Here is a 15,694-nt window from a genome sequence, read left to right as displayed (position 1 = left end):
ATATATATATATAATATGTCAAAAAATGAATGAAGAAATCGGCACAGTTGTTAAATAATTTAAAAGGATAAAATCCAAAATTATCACATAATAATCAACGATCAGTTCCTGCTAGTACTTTCGCCTTACGGCTCTTCAGGCAGTTTGTCTTGAATGTTTTTAGTTTCATAGTAACTATGAAACTGAAAACTTTCAAGACAAATTTTTTTTCTACCACCATGTGGATGATCTTCAGTTCTCTTTGTAAAGTCTTGTTTCTCCTTGAATCAATGAATCTTGTATTCAAGCACAAAAAGTAATTTCAAAAATATAGTATATTCTATATTTCGTATATAAGATTTTTTCTTCATTCTACCACCAATTGCATTTTTGGTTAATGTAAATGGTGTTGTAATTTCATATTCTTGATAGATGTATTTAGCAGTTGTTGTGAACTCTTCAATATACATGTACCGTATATAGTGTATACATCTGTACAGGTTTCTCTTTCTTGGAAAATCTTTGAAAGACAACATATAACATCAAGATGTTTACAGCTTTCCATGTTTAGAAAAATAATGCATAATTTTAAAACTTTTTAGACCAAATGGAAAATAATCACGAAATCCTTGTTGTGTGACATGCAAAAAATTATTTGTGGCAAGAGTCATAATGCAAACAACAAGACTAAATCATATTTTTTATTTCTCTTATCCAGAATTATATATTTCGAGCAGTTTGCAACATAACACCGACGCCATATTTTTAGATATCACCCATCACCATGTCATATCATGGTACTAGAATGGTAATTTGTTAAACCACAAGTCCTTGTATATGATGAAGCAGAACATTTAACTTGCCACAGTTTGAGTCAATGTCCGCTTTTTTGCCAGTCAAATCCACTCATATGTTCTCTTGTCTTCTTAATGCTTGACAGATTCATAAATAAAACAGTATTTATAACAAACAAGATATAATTAAAAGCTAATTTTTAATCTAAAAAGTAGGGTAAACCATATATCATATTATGCAAACAGCAGATTAGATTCACATCACCGAAAAACAATTAAAAGGAATACATTTAAATGTGGAAAATTATTTTGTACTTTAAACCTTCTCAAAGATATAGACTGTATCATTGAGATATTCGTACCCATCTCGAATGGAATAGTTTCAATTCAACGATGTCTACCTTACAGTACGGTACGAGTTACAAGTACTACGTGGTTTAAGGCAAACAATGCATTTATACATTACGTTTAGCATATACTTTATTCCGTCAAAGAGCTGTGTAGTTAAATTTTCGAGATGTACATTGTACTATATTTATAACTATCTTAGTTCAATTTAAGACAAGTTCAATTCTGTTCATTTGACCTTGCGTTGTTGAATTGTAGTGAACCATCAACCATATATCGACGAACTCAATTTGAGATATTGCTTGTGGCTACTGTTGGTACTACTTTCATTTCTGTCGGAATTCCCAGTCGTTAAAATAAATGTACTATATTTATTTGTATTCATACGAGCATGGTTTACAACTGCAACGCATTCATGAGGAAATATCTTATCATTTTTTGTAGAGATATCAAAGGGGAAAACATTGGAAATGTAAATATTTACACAGTTAATAAATATCTTAAAGGTCCAAACATCTAGACTTAGACCATCCAGAAGGATGCTAGGTTAAGGATTTGGGCTAAACTCTTCGATAGGGATAGGGCTGCATTAAAGGTTAAATATGGAGATGATGGAACACTTTAAGAAACCAAGAAATCCTGACGGAAGGATCTTTTTGGAATGTATACGTGCTGTGTGATTTGTGCTTGTTGCTATCTGCATATGTAAGACATCTTTTGATTATATGATCGTCAAATTATTCAGTGATAGCCTATCAAATTATATCCGATTAATGATGTATATATGTACATACTGATTATATTCATATTGTATATTACTTAGTATTCATGAATTCAAAGTCTTTACATTTGTTTTTTATGCTCTGGATGTTCTACATTTTCAGGAACAACACTTACATTTGGAGCCGAAATAATACCATTGAAATACAGCTATCATTGAAACTGTGTGCATTAATGAAAAAACAAAACACCATAACACAGTGTTTATTGAACTTTATTGATCATCTTTTAATTTAATTTACCCTGGTACAATATCTATGGAATATATGTTCAGTTTGTTTGTATTATCGGGGTACATGGATTCTATATTAACGGCAAACTATATAACAACTCAACTGTATGAAAAACGGGATATTTCAGCTTCTCCATCGTCAACTTCCCATATTCATGTAGCAATATTCTATTATCTCTTGCACATGGAGTTTATATCGCTCAACTGATTCGATACGCAAGAGCTTGTTCTGCGTATAGTTAGTTTTTAAATCGAGGCAAGCTACTGACAAACAAGTTGATGGTACAGGGGTTTCAGAAGTCTTGTTTGAAATCAGCATTTCGCAAATTCTATGGTCGTTATGATGATCTGGTTTGCCAATTCAACCTATCACTAGGTCAAATGCTGTATGACGTGTTTCATACCGATTGTTAGACCGTTCGTGGTACACTGATTTTGACTACGGATAACTCCGTTTATTTGATAAGATATAGGGCTCACGGCGGATGTGACCGGTCGACAGGGGATGCTTACTCCTCCTAGGCACCTGGTTCCATCTCTGGTGTGTCCAGGGGTTCGTATTTGCCCAAATATCTATTTTGTATTGCTTAATGGATTTATGAGATTGATCTCTGTTCGTTGTCTTCACCTTTCATGATATGAACAAACTCGACAGAATTTATTCCTAATAATCATATATTTTTCATTAAACGTTTTTGTCTTTTATGTCAAGTGTAATATGTGCGCTTCACTGTGTCTTCATCGAAAAATGAAAATTCAATGAAACCTCAAAGTTTATCATTATACACAAAACATTGGTAAATGTAATTATTCCTGAATAGCTATATTGCATAACATTTTGTAGTTTCTTCTGCATGATTTTTATTCAAAATCATCTGTCAATGAACCAACTTTTATTAAATTACCATTATTTCGAAATTTAATGAAATTATTAATTTATCTAATATATGAAATAGAATCCTTCAAAAGGAGTAATATTGTCGTGTTTTCGCCCTTGCATAACTATCTATCCACAAATATAAAACGAAATACAGAAACTTCGTACTACATTTTGTATGTGCAGGGTTTAATACCTACGCTTTCGTTGATGTCATGTTTCATGCAAAGTCCCGCTCATTAGTCTAACATCTAGGGTTTTTTTCCCTTTCCTACCTTTATTGGTTTCTTGCTGAAAATATTCAGTACATGTTACATGTAAACCATATGATCATGTTTTAATATCGACCAGTCAATTTGAATTCAAAATTTTCTCCCCAGTTTTGTAAGTTACGTGATACAAATGATGTCACATGATGTACGTGTACATGGCTTACTTGTTTGCATCAAAATTGAATTTTGATTTCTGTTGTTCTTTAATGATTTGCACTTGGAAACTAAATTCTCGGTCTCTGACTCCTTTTGGTCAGTTTTTAATGTATTAAAATTGTTTAAAACTGATAGACTATCGTACCTACGCTTGTGACAGCTGTCTCCAGGATGATGACTCAAACCTCACTTGATTTGTCCTGTCTTAAATTGTTTAAAACTTAATAATAGCGTAATATATCTTTCTGTCAGTCTTTCAACGTCATGGTAGAAATTCACATTCAATAATAATGTGTTACGACGTGATTTCTACATGAAAAGGTGAAAATTACGGATAGTCATCAATCTCATAACTCCTATAAAAATACAAAATTAAGAGATGAGATGGGCAAACACGGACCCCTGGACATATCAGAGGTGAGATCAGGTGCCTATGAGGAGTAACCATCCCTTGTCACACGGTCACACCCGCCGTGAGCCCTACATCTTTATCAGATTTACCGAGTAATCTGTAGCCAAGATAAGTGTATAAAGAATGGTTTAACAAATGCGCATCTGGTGCATCAAAATTGGTACCGTATAAGTTTAACATTATAACCCCTGGGTCGAGGCCTCTGCTGGTGGACTGTCAGTCCCCGATGGTCTCTACAGGCCAGTAGCTAAGTACTTCGTTACTAGCTTGAAAATACGGATGCATATTTAATTGCTGTTATAAAATTTAGAAATTCATTTCAAAATTAAGGATTATCTCCCTCACGCATAGCTCTTATCCTTAAACGAATTTGACTCCACTTTTTTTGGTACAGTTTTTGCCTATTATAGCTCTAAAACTTCATTGTTATTTCGGATTTCAAACATTTCGGTTGAGCATCACTGAAGAGACATAATTTGTCGAAATGCGCATCTGGTGCATCAAAATTGGTGCCGTATAAGTTTAACATGGAACACGTCAGACAGCATTTGACCTGATGATAGGTTGTACTGGCAAACTAGATTGTTCTAACGACCATAGAATTTGCGAAATGCTGACTTTAAACGAAACTGTTGAAACCCCTTCACCATCAACTTATTTGCCAGTAGCTTGTTTTTGGATTTAAAAACTGACCATAAACAGAACTAGAACTTGTGTATCAAATCAGTTGGGAGACATAAACACCATATGTAGGTGATAATGGAATATTGCTAATATAGGGACTTGGCGATGGAGAAGCTGAAGTCGGGATGAAGTTGAGTTGTTAGTTTGCCGTTAAAATGTTCAATATAATATCCTAGTATGAAACAGATGTAGGAGACTGTGGTGTCTTTTATTTCGAATTCCCTAGGATATATCGAGTAGATATATGGATGAAAATGATTATTGTTAATAATAGATAAACTGTCGTCGATATACTGGTATCTAAATGTCGAGTTGAAGGCCACAGCAAGATATTTGTTTTCTTATAGAAGATTTTGAATAAATTCTGCCTCATAAGAATATAAAAACAGGTCAGCTTACAAAGGAGCACAATTCGTGTCCAATGGAATTCCAACATACTGTCAATGAGGAACTCCAGCATCTTTATAACACCAACTTTAGAGTAATTGTGAGTAGAATCAGAGTGGTGTTTACCAAAGTAATTTTGGAATGACTGATCACTGATATGAATATTTCCTTTTTCAGTTTTTGTTGAAGAAGTAACTGTCTAAAAGATAACAAAGATAACAAGTTAATAGAAAATACAGATTCGTAAGTCCTTTATGTAGTGTGATTCTTGCATGAATCTAATTTGAAAAAGTAATATGAAAAAGTAAGCTGTTGTGAATGTTGGCAGAATTTTACCAAATTGATGATACAAAGCATGCCTTTAGTGCCTGATATTGTTTTGCAGTTTGATGTATCAAACTTGCTGCTTGACACTGAATATGATGAAAAGTGGTCCATGCTGTAAATACGGATTTCTGGGTAGGTGTAAATGAGAATTTACAACATGCATAACAACTTTACCAACGACTGATTTTGTGGGACGTGACATCGCTATTAGGAATTTAATCGATGATTACATTGATAAATCTCATGTTTTACGATCCATGTAATGTTCTTCTTTATGTTAGAAACAAAAACGTAAATGGCTTTTACTAAGTGCAGTATATGTTTGAAACTTCTTAATAAACAACCAAACAATATTCGTTCTTCGTATTCTATAGGTAAAGTAGGTATATACACAGGTTCTGCAGCCTTCTTTCTTTCAATGAGCAATAAACACACGTCAAGACAGATGAGCAATGTTTAAGTAAGTCATTTCGACTTTTTACCAATGTTTTGCGCAAAAAAAAAAAAATCTTAAAGGGTGTCGCATACTACGTGCTTGTCTATATTTTTTAGGCGATTATTTTCAGCCGCTTATCTTACTTGGCGCCTTTTGGTCAGTTTTTTAACATTTCTAAAATTGTTTTAATATGACAGATATCTCCGAGGACATGATGATTTAAACATCACGTGACTTGTCCTACCTGCACAAATGTAATTAACATTCATTTTCATTTTGCTTTCCCTAAATACCAAACTACGGACTTGGAAAACGATTTTGTTTTCCAGATGAATATTGTACAATTATTCGGTTCTCATTTTCTCTCTCTCTCTCTCTCTCTCTCTCTCTCTCTCTCTCTCTCTCTCTTGAGACCGAGCTAAAACAAAACTAAGTTTAAAGAGAATTTCTGTTTTCAATTGCTTTATTTTATTTTTAATTACGACCTTTAGTGCTATGTAGAGAGTCTCATGGCTGCATTATCCTACAAATAGGCTCCATTGGTATTGAATACAAGGAAATGGGAAATTTTCTTTCATTTCGCCCACCCTGACTATATTTATCTGGATGAATTTAACGGGATGAAGTTGTATTTTTAGCGCATATGAACGAATATAATACTGGGACGAATACTTCCTTGTATGCAACCTTTCTCAGTGTTCTTGTTATACTCACATATTCAGTTTACTGATTCAAATATTTGCAAGTCACTTCAACGATTAAAGGGATTGATTCACGATTTTACCCAAAATTTTGTTTTTCACTTTTAATGATCAAAATCTACTGTCTAATGTGTTTGAAAGATTTCACATGAAAATTAAGGTTATACATCATCACAGAAGCTCATTTAGAGAGTTTATTCTTTGTTTTGTAAACAAAGATTGCGGTATGCTATTGGTTACGAAATTTTAAAAAAAAAATGGATATCGATCTAAGTTTATCATATCTTTAACATTTCAAGCATTTTTGGGGTAAAATGTGTCATCTAAAAGTTAAAATTTGAGACTATGCAAAATTAAGATGCATTATATTACGAAATCAATATTTCACTTGTTTGTTTGTTTACATAAAAAGACTCGAGTCTTTGTTTACATAACACATATTTAAGGCTAAAATATTGCTTTCATTCTTGCATTCAGAAGGTCAAAATTTTGGCTGTCAACATTAAATGAGTTATATTTCTAATGTGTAACATCAAAAATGAAAAATATTTTTATCAAAAATCGTGAACCAGTCCCTTTAAAGGTTTCTTGCAACATACATTTACATGTATCACTTATGATTCTAAGAAAAAATTATATTTTACGGGAGTTTCATTTTCTAGGGTAGCCATATCCAATGAAACTGTACGATCATTATAGTCCAAGAAAAACGTTCTCAGGGACTTTGAAGGATTCCATAGTATTACATTTTGTTACGTTCTTGAAATAATGGTTTGATATGTGGTCAGCAGAACTAATTTCAAAACATATTTACGTATTTGAGCCCTAGTAGCAGTGAAAACAACATTCACTTTATTTGAATGATGACATATCAGAAATAATTTTAGTTTAGAAGAATTAAATTTTCTGAAGTTGATTTCAGTGTGTCTAATATTCGTGGGTTTTTTTTATGCTACCGACAAAGGGCAATAAAACTAAGAAAATTCATTGAATACTATAATTATTTAATAGCTTCACAAAACAAAAACCCTTACAAAGAAAGATACATTGCTGGATCGAATAAATGTTCTACCAGGCCCCTATATTTGCTCCTCACGAAAATATTAACAGCTGTGAGGGAGAATCTTCAAACGTACTGTGCCATAACCTATGCCAGAAGCGGTGTAAATCAAATGTGGTTTCTAAAAAAAATGTAAAGTACTTTTAGTAAGTTTGAAATTGCAATTTTTTTTGCAAATCAACATCTAAATGTATGACTTTTCAACACTTTACACGACCATTCCTCACGATATATTAAAGACTAGAATCTTTGACATCACAGGCAGTTACTTCTCTAACAAAAATTGAAAAAGGAAATATTCGTATGTAGTGATCACTTATAAAAAAAAAAAGTACTGTGTTAAACACCAATCTGATTCCAAGCATAAATACTCTCGACAGTCTCGTTTAAAGTCAGGATTTTGCAAATTCTATGGTCGTTATAATGATCTGGTTTGCCAATACAACCTATCATTGGGTCAAATGCTTTCTGACGTGTTTCATAATGATTGTTTGACCGTTCTTGATACACTGATTTTGACTACGGATTGCTCCGTTAACCTGAACAAGATATAGGACTCATGGCGGGTATGATCTGTCGACAGGGGATGCTTACTCCTCCTAGGCACTTAATCCCATCTCTGGTTTGTCTGCCCAATTCTTTATTTTGTATTCCTTGTGGGAGTTATGGGATTGATCACTATCTTTCATGTATGAAATATATGTTCAACTTAAAATCATGACACCTTATGTCACATTTGGTTTCGAAGAAAATTCTGAAATTTCGAAATTGTCGACGATTGTAAAATAAAGTTAGTGTCCTACATTATTTATATTATATCATCGTACAAGTTTTAGATATAATGTTCTATGGTCAAAATCATATATCAAAAGAAAAACACCTTATGTATGTCATTTAATAAAGTGGCGTTTCTTTCATGCAAGGTGAAGATAACGAACAGTGATCAATCTCATAACTCCTACAAGCAATACAAAATAGATAGTTGGGCAAACACGGACCCCTGGACACACCAGAGGTGGGATCAGGTGCCTAGGAGGAGTAAGCATCCCCTGTCGACCGGTCACATCCGCCGTGAGCCCCATATCCTGATCAGGTAAACGGAGTTATCCGCAGTCAAAATCAGTGTGCCAAGAACGGCTTAACAATCGGTATCAAACACGTCAGACAGCATTTGACCCAATGCGAGGTTGTATTGACGAACTAGATCGTTATAACAACCATAGAATTTGCGAAATGCTGACTTCAATCGAGACTGTTGAAATCCCTGTACCATCAACTTGTTTGTCAGTAGCTTACCTCGATTTAAAAACTGACTATACCCAGAACAAGCTCTTGCATATCGAATTAGTTGAGATATATAAACACCATATGCAGGTGATAATGGAATATTGCTACATAAATGTGGGAAGTTGACGATGGAGAAGCTGAAATCATCCCGTTTGTCATACAGTTGAGTTGTCAGTTTGCCGTTAATGTCTACTTTCAATAAAATATCTAAGTATGAAGCAGAAGTGGACGACTCTGTGGTGTCCTTTATTTCGAGCTCACAAGGATATATCAAATCGACATATGAATGAAAGCCATTTTAAAAAAGACACTTCTTTCGTGTCATTTAAATTTCATGCTATTTAAAAAAGGTTAGCTACTTTCATGTCAACGTTTCCTATGCATTTACTATAATATATAACCACTTTGTGGTCAAAGTCTTTCATTAAAAATATAATTTTTAACATATATATAATGAATTGGTAAACTTCAGCTGTAGTAGTAAGCTTACGTGAGACCGAGTGTAATGGAGACTTTACGCGAATTTACATTTCATTTGCGGTTCCACCTCGACTTCAAGATTATTCCATATTTGTCTTGATTTAAGGATTTATATCATATAGAATTAATTAGAAATATATAGTGTGAAGAAAGATGGGGAATTGTGTATAGCATTAGTTTCGCACTTACAATCTAACTAGAAATGATGTTGTATAATTAGTTTCGCACTTACAATTTAACTAGAAATGATGCTGTATAATAGCTCATCTCTTGTTACAAATGGAAAATTAAAACAAATCGATAAAAAAATTTAAATAATGGAAAACAGAATACTTTATATACTTCAACACTGCAATAATTGGAGAAAATGTTCTTTCTTTCAAAATCACAAATATCCTCGTACTCTTTTTAATTGATTGATACTGAAATAGTACTACTAGTATAATGTGATGTATATTGTATATATTACAGTCGACGGTTTGCTTTATTTTTTACGTGTCATTTTCAGACAGTTTATGTTAAGTTATATAATTTTAAATATCAAATATAGGGCACACGCTGTATAAAAAGGAGCGTGGCATTTGCAAAGTTAATCGTTTTAAGCCACAGGGCGGACTAGAAAAGTGGAATTCATACACCTGCACTTCAGGTTATACCGGACGTTTATACAGAATACATAATTGTTTCTACTTGGCCTTCAACGTCATGGTGAAAGCAATTCATACTCAAAGGATGGGTTCTTGTGGCCTACCTTTTACAAATGTTGTACTTAACATATTTTTAAGATTTACAAGATTTTAGTGGGACATGAATGCAAAAGACTACAACCTATTTATTATCCAAGAAATCTTACACAGGATTGCATAATGCAAATAACTATATAGTACAAAAGTGGTGACAGAAATATTATCTAAATTGATTTACAATTGTTTGTATATAGGCACCTGTCCAAATTGGTGAAATCTAACATTATTTTATACATGTGTAATTATAAAATTTAAATTGATAAAGATTGAAATTAAAATATCAAAATACATGTACTCGTACATACTTTTGAAATATTGAATCTTTTGAATGCATCAATAATTTTGTGAACAACTTGAAAAACAGTTTGGATATCCAGACTGGATGAGTTTTTGTCATCATAAAATAAAGTTGTAGGGTAATGAGTCAAAATACAATAGATTTAAAATTTATAATCTTTGTGTGGCATTTAATGTATGTATGTACAGAGTCAGGTATTCCCATTTATTTTTACAATGAACTTTTACTGTATAAAGTGCACGTGCTTGTTTTCATTACATTGAAGAACACGTGCACTTTAAACACCCAGACATCCAATAATTATTTTCTGGTTATGGTCCCCCGGGCAGAAGTGATCTCATGGCACCATATGCATGTACTAGTATGAATTTGTTCTAAAATGTACTGTATGTTTATGAAAAGTGAAGATAATGAGCAATGATCAATCTCATATATCCCATAAAGAATACAAAATTAAGAGTAGGGCAAAGACGGACCCCTGGACACACCAGAGGTGGGATCAGGTGCCAAGAAGAGTAAACATCCAATGTTGACCGGCCATGCCCATCATGGGCCCTATATCTTAAAACATCAGGTAAACAGAGTAACCCGTGGTCAAAATCAGTATGTAAAGAAATGTTGTGTTCTCAACATCATCTGGGATTATCTTCCACCTATAAGGCAGAAAATAGCCCACCAAGGAGACCTTCTTCCTTGACGGTAGTCGGACGTTTCGGCCCAAAAGTTGGACACTTTGGCCCAAACGTTTCGGCCCAAAATATTGGACACTTCGGCCCAAATTTTTGAGACACTTCGGCCCAAAGACTTTTCGGCCCAAGACATTTCGGCCCCCATTTTTTTTTATTTTTTTTTTTTTTTTTGTATGAGACACTTCGGCCCATATTTTTCATTTTGCTAACATTATAGTAAATTGACACTTCGGCCCAGTGACATTTCGGTTCTCAGACACTTCGGCCCAATGACATTTCGGCCCAAATGTTAAATAATGACATTCTTGGGTCAATTTCTTTGGATTTTATATAATTTGTTTTTAATTCTTCATTATATCGATTACCTGTTTGTGTTTTAATTGCTTGTATCACTCATAATGAAGTTTCTACAACTTTACAGTACGTCGACACTTCGAATTCGGACCAAATGTAAAATAAAGACATTCATCAATCAATTCCTTCGGGTTTTAGGTATCTTGTTTTTATTTCATCATTATATTGATTACCCGTTTGTGTTGTAATTATGTAGAATCGGTACGATTGAAGTGAAGCCTGGTGAAACGCGGTCATTGTTAAAAAAAAACACCACGCGCGGTTTGGCACGGGCCTTCGTATACCCCCAGATAAGTATGAGGAGCTAACTATGAGCAGTTTGAGAGAAGCAATTTGACATTCAATCCATATCATTTCGTTGCTTATCATTATTTCATACGAGATGCCTGCTGTTGTAGGCACGGTGGAATAAATACAGTACGTATACTTTGGAGTATTTCTAAGAATTCATAATTTTTATGAATGTACACAATACACGTAAAGATTTATTTTGAATTTCTAAACGATAAATCATGCATGTGCTTTGATTATGATGTTACAGCTTGGAGATAATGAATTTGTTTAAAATGTGACGTTGTTTTCGTAATTATTTTGCCACAATTTATGACGTTATAAGCGTAACGTAAAATGACAACAGTACCGTGCGCGACGTCTATACAACTTCCTTGTGTGTCAAATAAACGTAAATCTATCCTACATGTGTACAAAGTATAACATTTATTCATGAATTACAGTTTATTCTAGTAATTCCGAAAGTTAATACTACATCTTATCATTAATTAGATTAGAGTCAAATGTTCGTTACTATAATTTCTCGTATCTTCCAATCTCTCGATTGTGAATATATTAACGGTTTAAGGAATGAACTTCAAACTGAATATGAATCAAAAAATCAAAATACAAAACACTAAACATTTGAAACACATAGCAAAAAAGAATGTGGCAACAATTTTCGTTATTCAAATGTTTGTTTTATCAATGCGATAAGTGATTAAAAATCGAATGGCTTTTATCGGGCTTGATGTTCTATGTGTTCATCAATGAAGTACGTGGTCCCTTAAGCATCCATGGCGCTATTAAAATAATTGTTGGTGCCGAAACATCTTAAAGTAAGTGCCGAAACGTCGTGGTACCGAAACATCTTGGTGCCGAAACGTCTTAATAATAAAGTGCCGAAACGTCTTGGTGCCGAAAAGTCCTGCACCCGTGTCAATTTACTATAATGTTGTGGAAACGCAATGATATGGGTGATGTTGGCAAAATGAAAAATATGGGCCGAAGTGTCTCATACGAAGAAAATGAGGGCCGAAATGTCTTGGGCCGAAATGTCTTTGGGCCGAAGTGTCTCAAAAATTTGGGCCGAAACGTTTGGGCCGAAATGTCTTTGGGCCGAAATGTCTGACATTCTCCTTGACATATGATACTGATTGCTAATATTCAAACCCAAGTTGCTACAAAAACCATTATTTTACCCTGAAATGAAAGTTACTTTTAGAGTCCACAATCTTTCTGCAGCTTGGTATATTATATACACGTTCAAGTAATATGATATAGACTAAACAGTATATCATGGTGGATCCTGGATGCTTGACCCTAAAGATCACTGTGTGCATGGAAGTACAAAATTTACACATGCATGACAACTTTACAAAAATCGTAGATCATATCATCTATTATTTTATGAAATATTGATCATTAAATACTTGAATGTTCTAATCTCTATCCCGGTGCCTCTTCTAACCTAAGGAGTTTAACATAGGTTAATAGTGACTTCCTTCGCCAAACACCCGGCATTAAATGTTTTCGGAACTAACCTTGAAACGGAGGTCACGTGTCAGAGTAGGCGTTGGCACGATAAAGAAGTCTTACTGCTACGATCTTGAGAACTATGCTTGCACTGTAGTTCGAATTGTATGGCGCTTAACCTACAGCTTCGGTTTGAAACGGATACACAGAAAGCTTCACTGAACATGTTTCAAAGTTTCTAAACGAAAAGCAAGGAAAAACAAAAAACATCCCAAAATTAAGTGGAATCTGAAAGTTATGGCAAAATTTCATGAATAATCCATAGGCATGGCCAAACATATTGAAGCAATCAGCAATAGGAATCTTTTTTTTTTTTTTTTTTTTTTTTTTTTTGGTTAAAGACAAGTTAATTTTGTGAATTCTAAAACTTGAAAATCAAGTTACAAAATTCGCTCAAAGCACTCTCGTGACCAATAGGCAACGGCAGACAACAAATTGCTAAAGCCAATCACAAGGGAACTCGTAGTCTGAACGTCACATGTGAAAGAGTTCGTATTTCATCGATGTCATCAACCCTTATTCCAATATACCACATGCTCTTGGGTCGTGTAGCTATAGGAAGCTACACACAAGATTTCAAGCTTTGTGGTATACGTAAAAAAGGCTGCTACCAATACGTTGATTGGAAAAAGTGCTAATATTTAGGACAGTGCTAAAAAAAATCCCATTGGTCCGACTTCTCTATTCTTGCAATGGGTGAAACGTACATATGGATATAAACGGCAATAAACTGAAGAGAACTTACTTTAAACCAATCTATTTACGCGAGGGAGAAATTTTCGCTAAAATAGCGAGAACCTAATCATTACAAATATTTCTAGCCGCGAACCAGTCCATTGATGTATCTTGTATTAAGATAATTTAAGTCGCGAAAATTAATCGCCGTGAACTAGTTCATCAGTGGTTACAGCGCGAAATAAAGTAATCGCGAACAAAAGTTGGTTTACAATAATTATTTTGCTATTTGGTATAGAAAAGAAATACGAACTACAAGAATTTTATTGTATTTTGAACAACATGATTTAACCTTAGAAGTTACCATTGAACGTGATAATGATCCCCTTCCTTGGTCACGAAAAGGGAAAATGATACATGTTTGACAGATGTATGTTATAAAAGGACTCCCACCAAACAATACATTACCTACGATACACGTCATCCATAATGTATCAAAAACAATGCTTCATACAATTTTGTACAAACCCCACTTTGTGTATGTGTCCAAATTAATCGGATGGACCTTTCATGTGTAAAGATTAATAAACATTACAAAACCAATATCCCCATCAACCTCCCTCCCCCAAACCCTGGTCACGCGAAACAAAGTAGACACAAGAAAGGTCAATAAATGAAAAGGGCGATCCAAGAATTTCTGATGAGTTTGCGTTGAAGAAGGTACGTTTCTGAAGACATTTGAAAGTAAGAAAATGTATGTATATTTGGCACCTGTCCAGACCTACAAGAGACAAATATCTAATCTAAAGATGGAAAGGAGATCAATATACGCCATTATTTACCCCAACCGTGACAGTGAAGAGTTTCATAATGGAAAGTCAGGCGTTACACTTCACCAATGGTCGGATGACTATGAACATCATTTTAAAATAAATTTCCCCAAATCATAATTTTTAATTTTGCAATATCACATAAGGACACTCAGAGGGATGATTTTACAGAAATGTAGAACAAAAACAAAACAGGTTAATAAAACAATTAACTCGATACCTAATGAAAGAAAACAATTGTCAGTACGTGTGGTTGTAGGGTGATTGATATCTTCGCCGGCTCAATGCATGACCCAAATAATGCGTGTATTCGTATAGAGGGGCAGAGACAAACTGAGCAGTACTTTGGAAATACATGTATTTGCATTCAAAAACCAAAGGATATATTTCAACATAAACTAAATAAATAAAATATTTTTTTAAAGCAAACCACCTTCCTAAATAACGACAACAGACAATAAAACAGAACGGTCTGCGTGTTATGTTTTATCCCGTAACTTCTTTATTGACCAATAAAGGTAACATACATGCCTGTAGTAATATTCGGTCGATGGCACAGTATAGCCTTCTGCGTTCTATTTTGACGTGACGTCCTCGTGTTTTGTGTTTCAAACCTCACGTTATATTGTCAGGGGCAACTTTTCTGAGGTGAACTGAGAAATTTCTGATACTTGACTTTGCAGGATAACACAAAGTACGTGGTAAATGTTCTAAACTATGCGACATTTGGACTTGGGTCGGAGGGCTCGGCAAGGCTATCACGTTTTCTTACCCTCGCTCAAATACCACTCGTAATTACATTTTTATATGTTTTAGTCGCATGCATTGTCTGTTGTGTGCAATTCTTTCCTTCCTATTTGAGACGACCCACAAGTTAAACATTCCTCAACAACCAAGCCTCTCTTGATGACCAAACTTAATATTAGTGGAGTCATTAATTTTAATTTTAGGAGGGTCCGCCATACTCATTATGAAAGCGCTGGCAGATTATGTACTAGAGTTTCTGGCGTAAACGAGATTTTTACTATATCATCTATACAGCCCCGCCCTTGGACCAAGCATTTTACTAAGGTAAATATGCCCT

The 15,694-nt window shown here is 34.2% G+C and overlaps 1 long non-coding RNA gene across 2 annotated transcripts in view; it reads left to right on the top strand.

Moving 5' to 3' along the window:
- LOC125671223 (uncharacterized) overlaps window positions 1-15,694 on the top strand; it is a 43,482-nt gene that overhangs the window by 6,878 nt on the left and 20,910 nt on the right. Inside the window, exons 2-3 of one of the 2 annotated variants that reach the window (XR_008802402.1) lie at window positions 5,099-5,164; window positions 5,307-5,380. This is a non-coding gene — a long non-coding RNA (uncharacterized LOC125671223). Of the gene's footprint in view, window positions 1-5,098; window positions 5,165-5,306; window positions 5,602-15,694 lie in introns of those variants that run through there. The other variant, XR_007368547.2, reaches the window with a different exon arrangement.

Source organism: Ostrea edulis, chromosome 4 (genome assembly GCF_947568905.1).
Source record: "Ostrea edulis chromosome 4, xbOstEdul1.1, whole genome shotgun sequence".
In the NCBI taxonomy this organism is placed as follows: Eukaryota; Metazoa; Mollusca; class Bivalvia; order Ostreida; family Ostreidae; genus Ostrea; species Ostrea edulis.
This window is presented reverse-complemented; position numbering and strand designations above follow the sequence as displayed.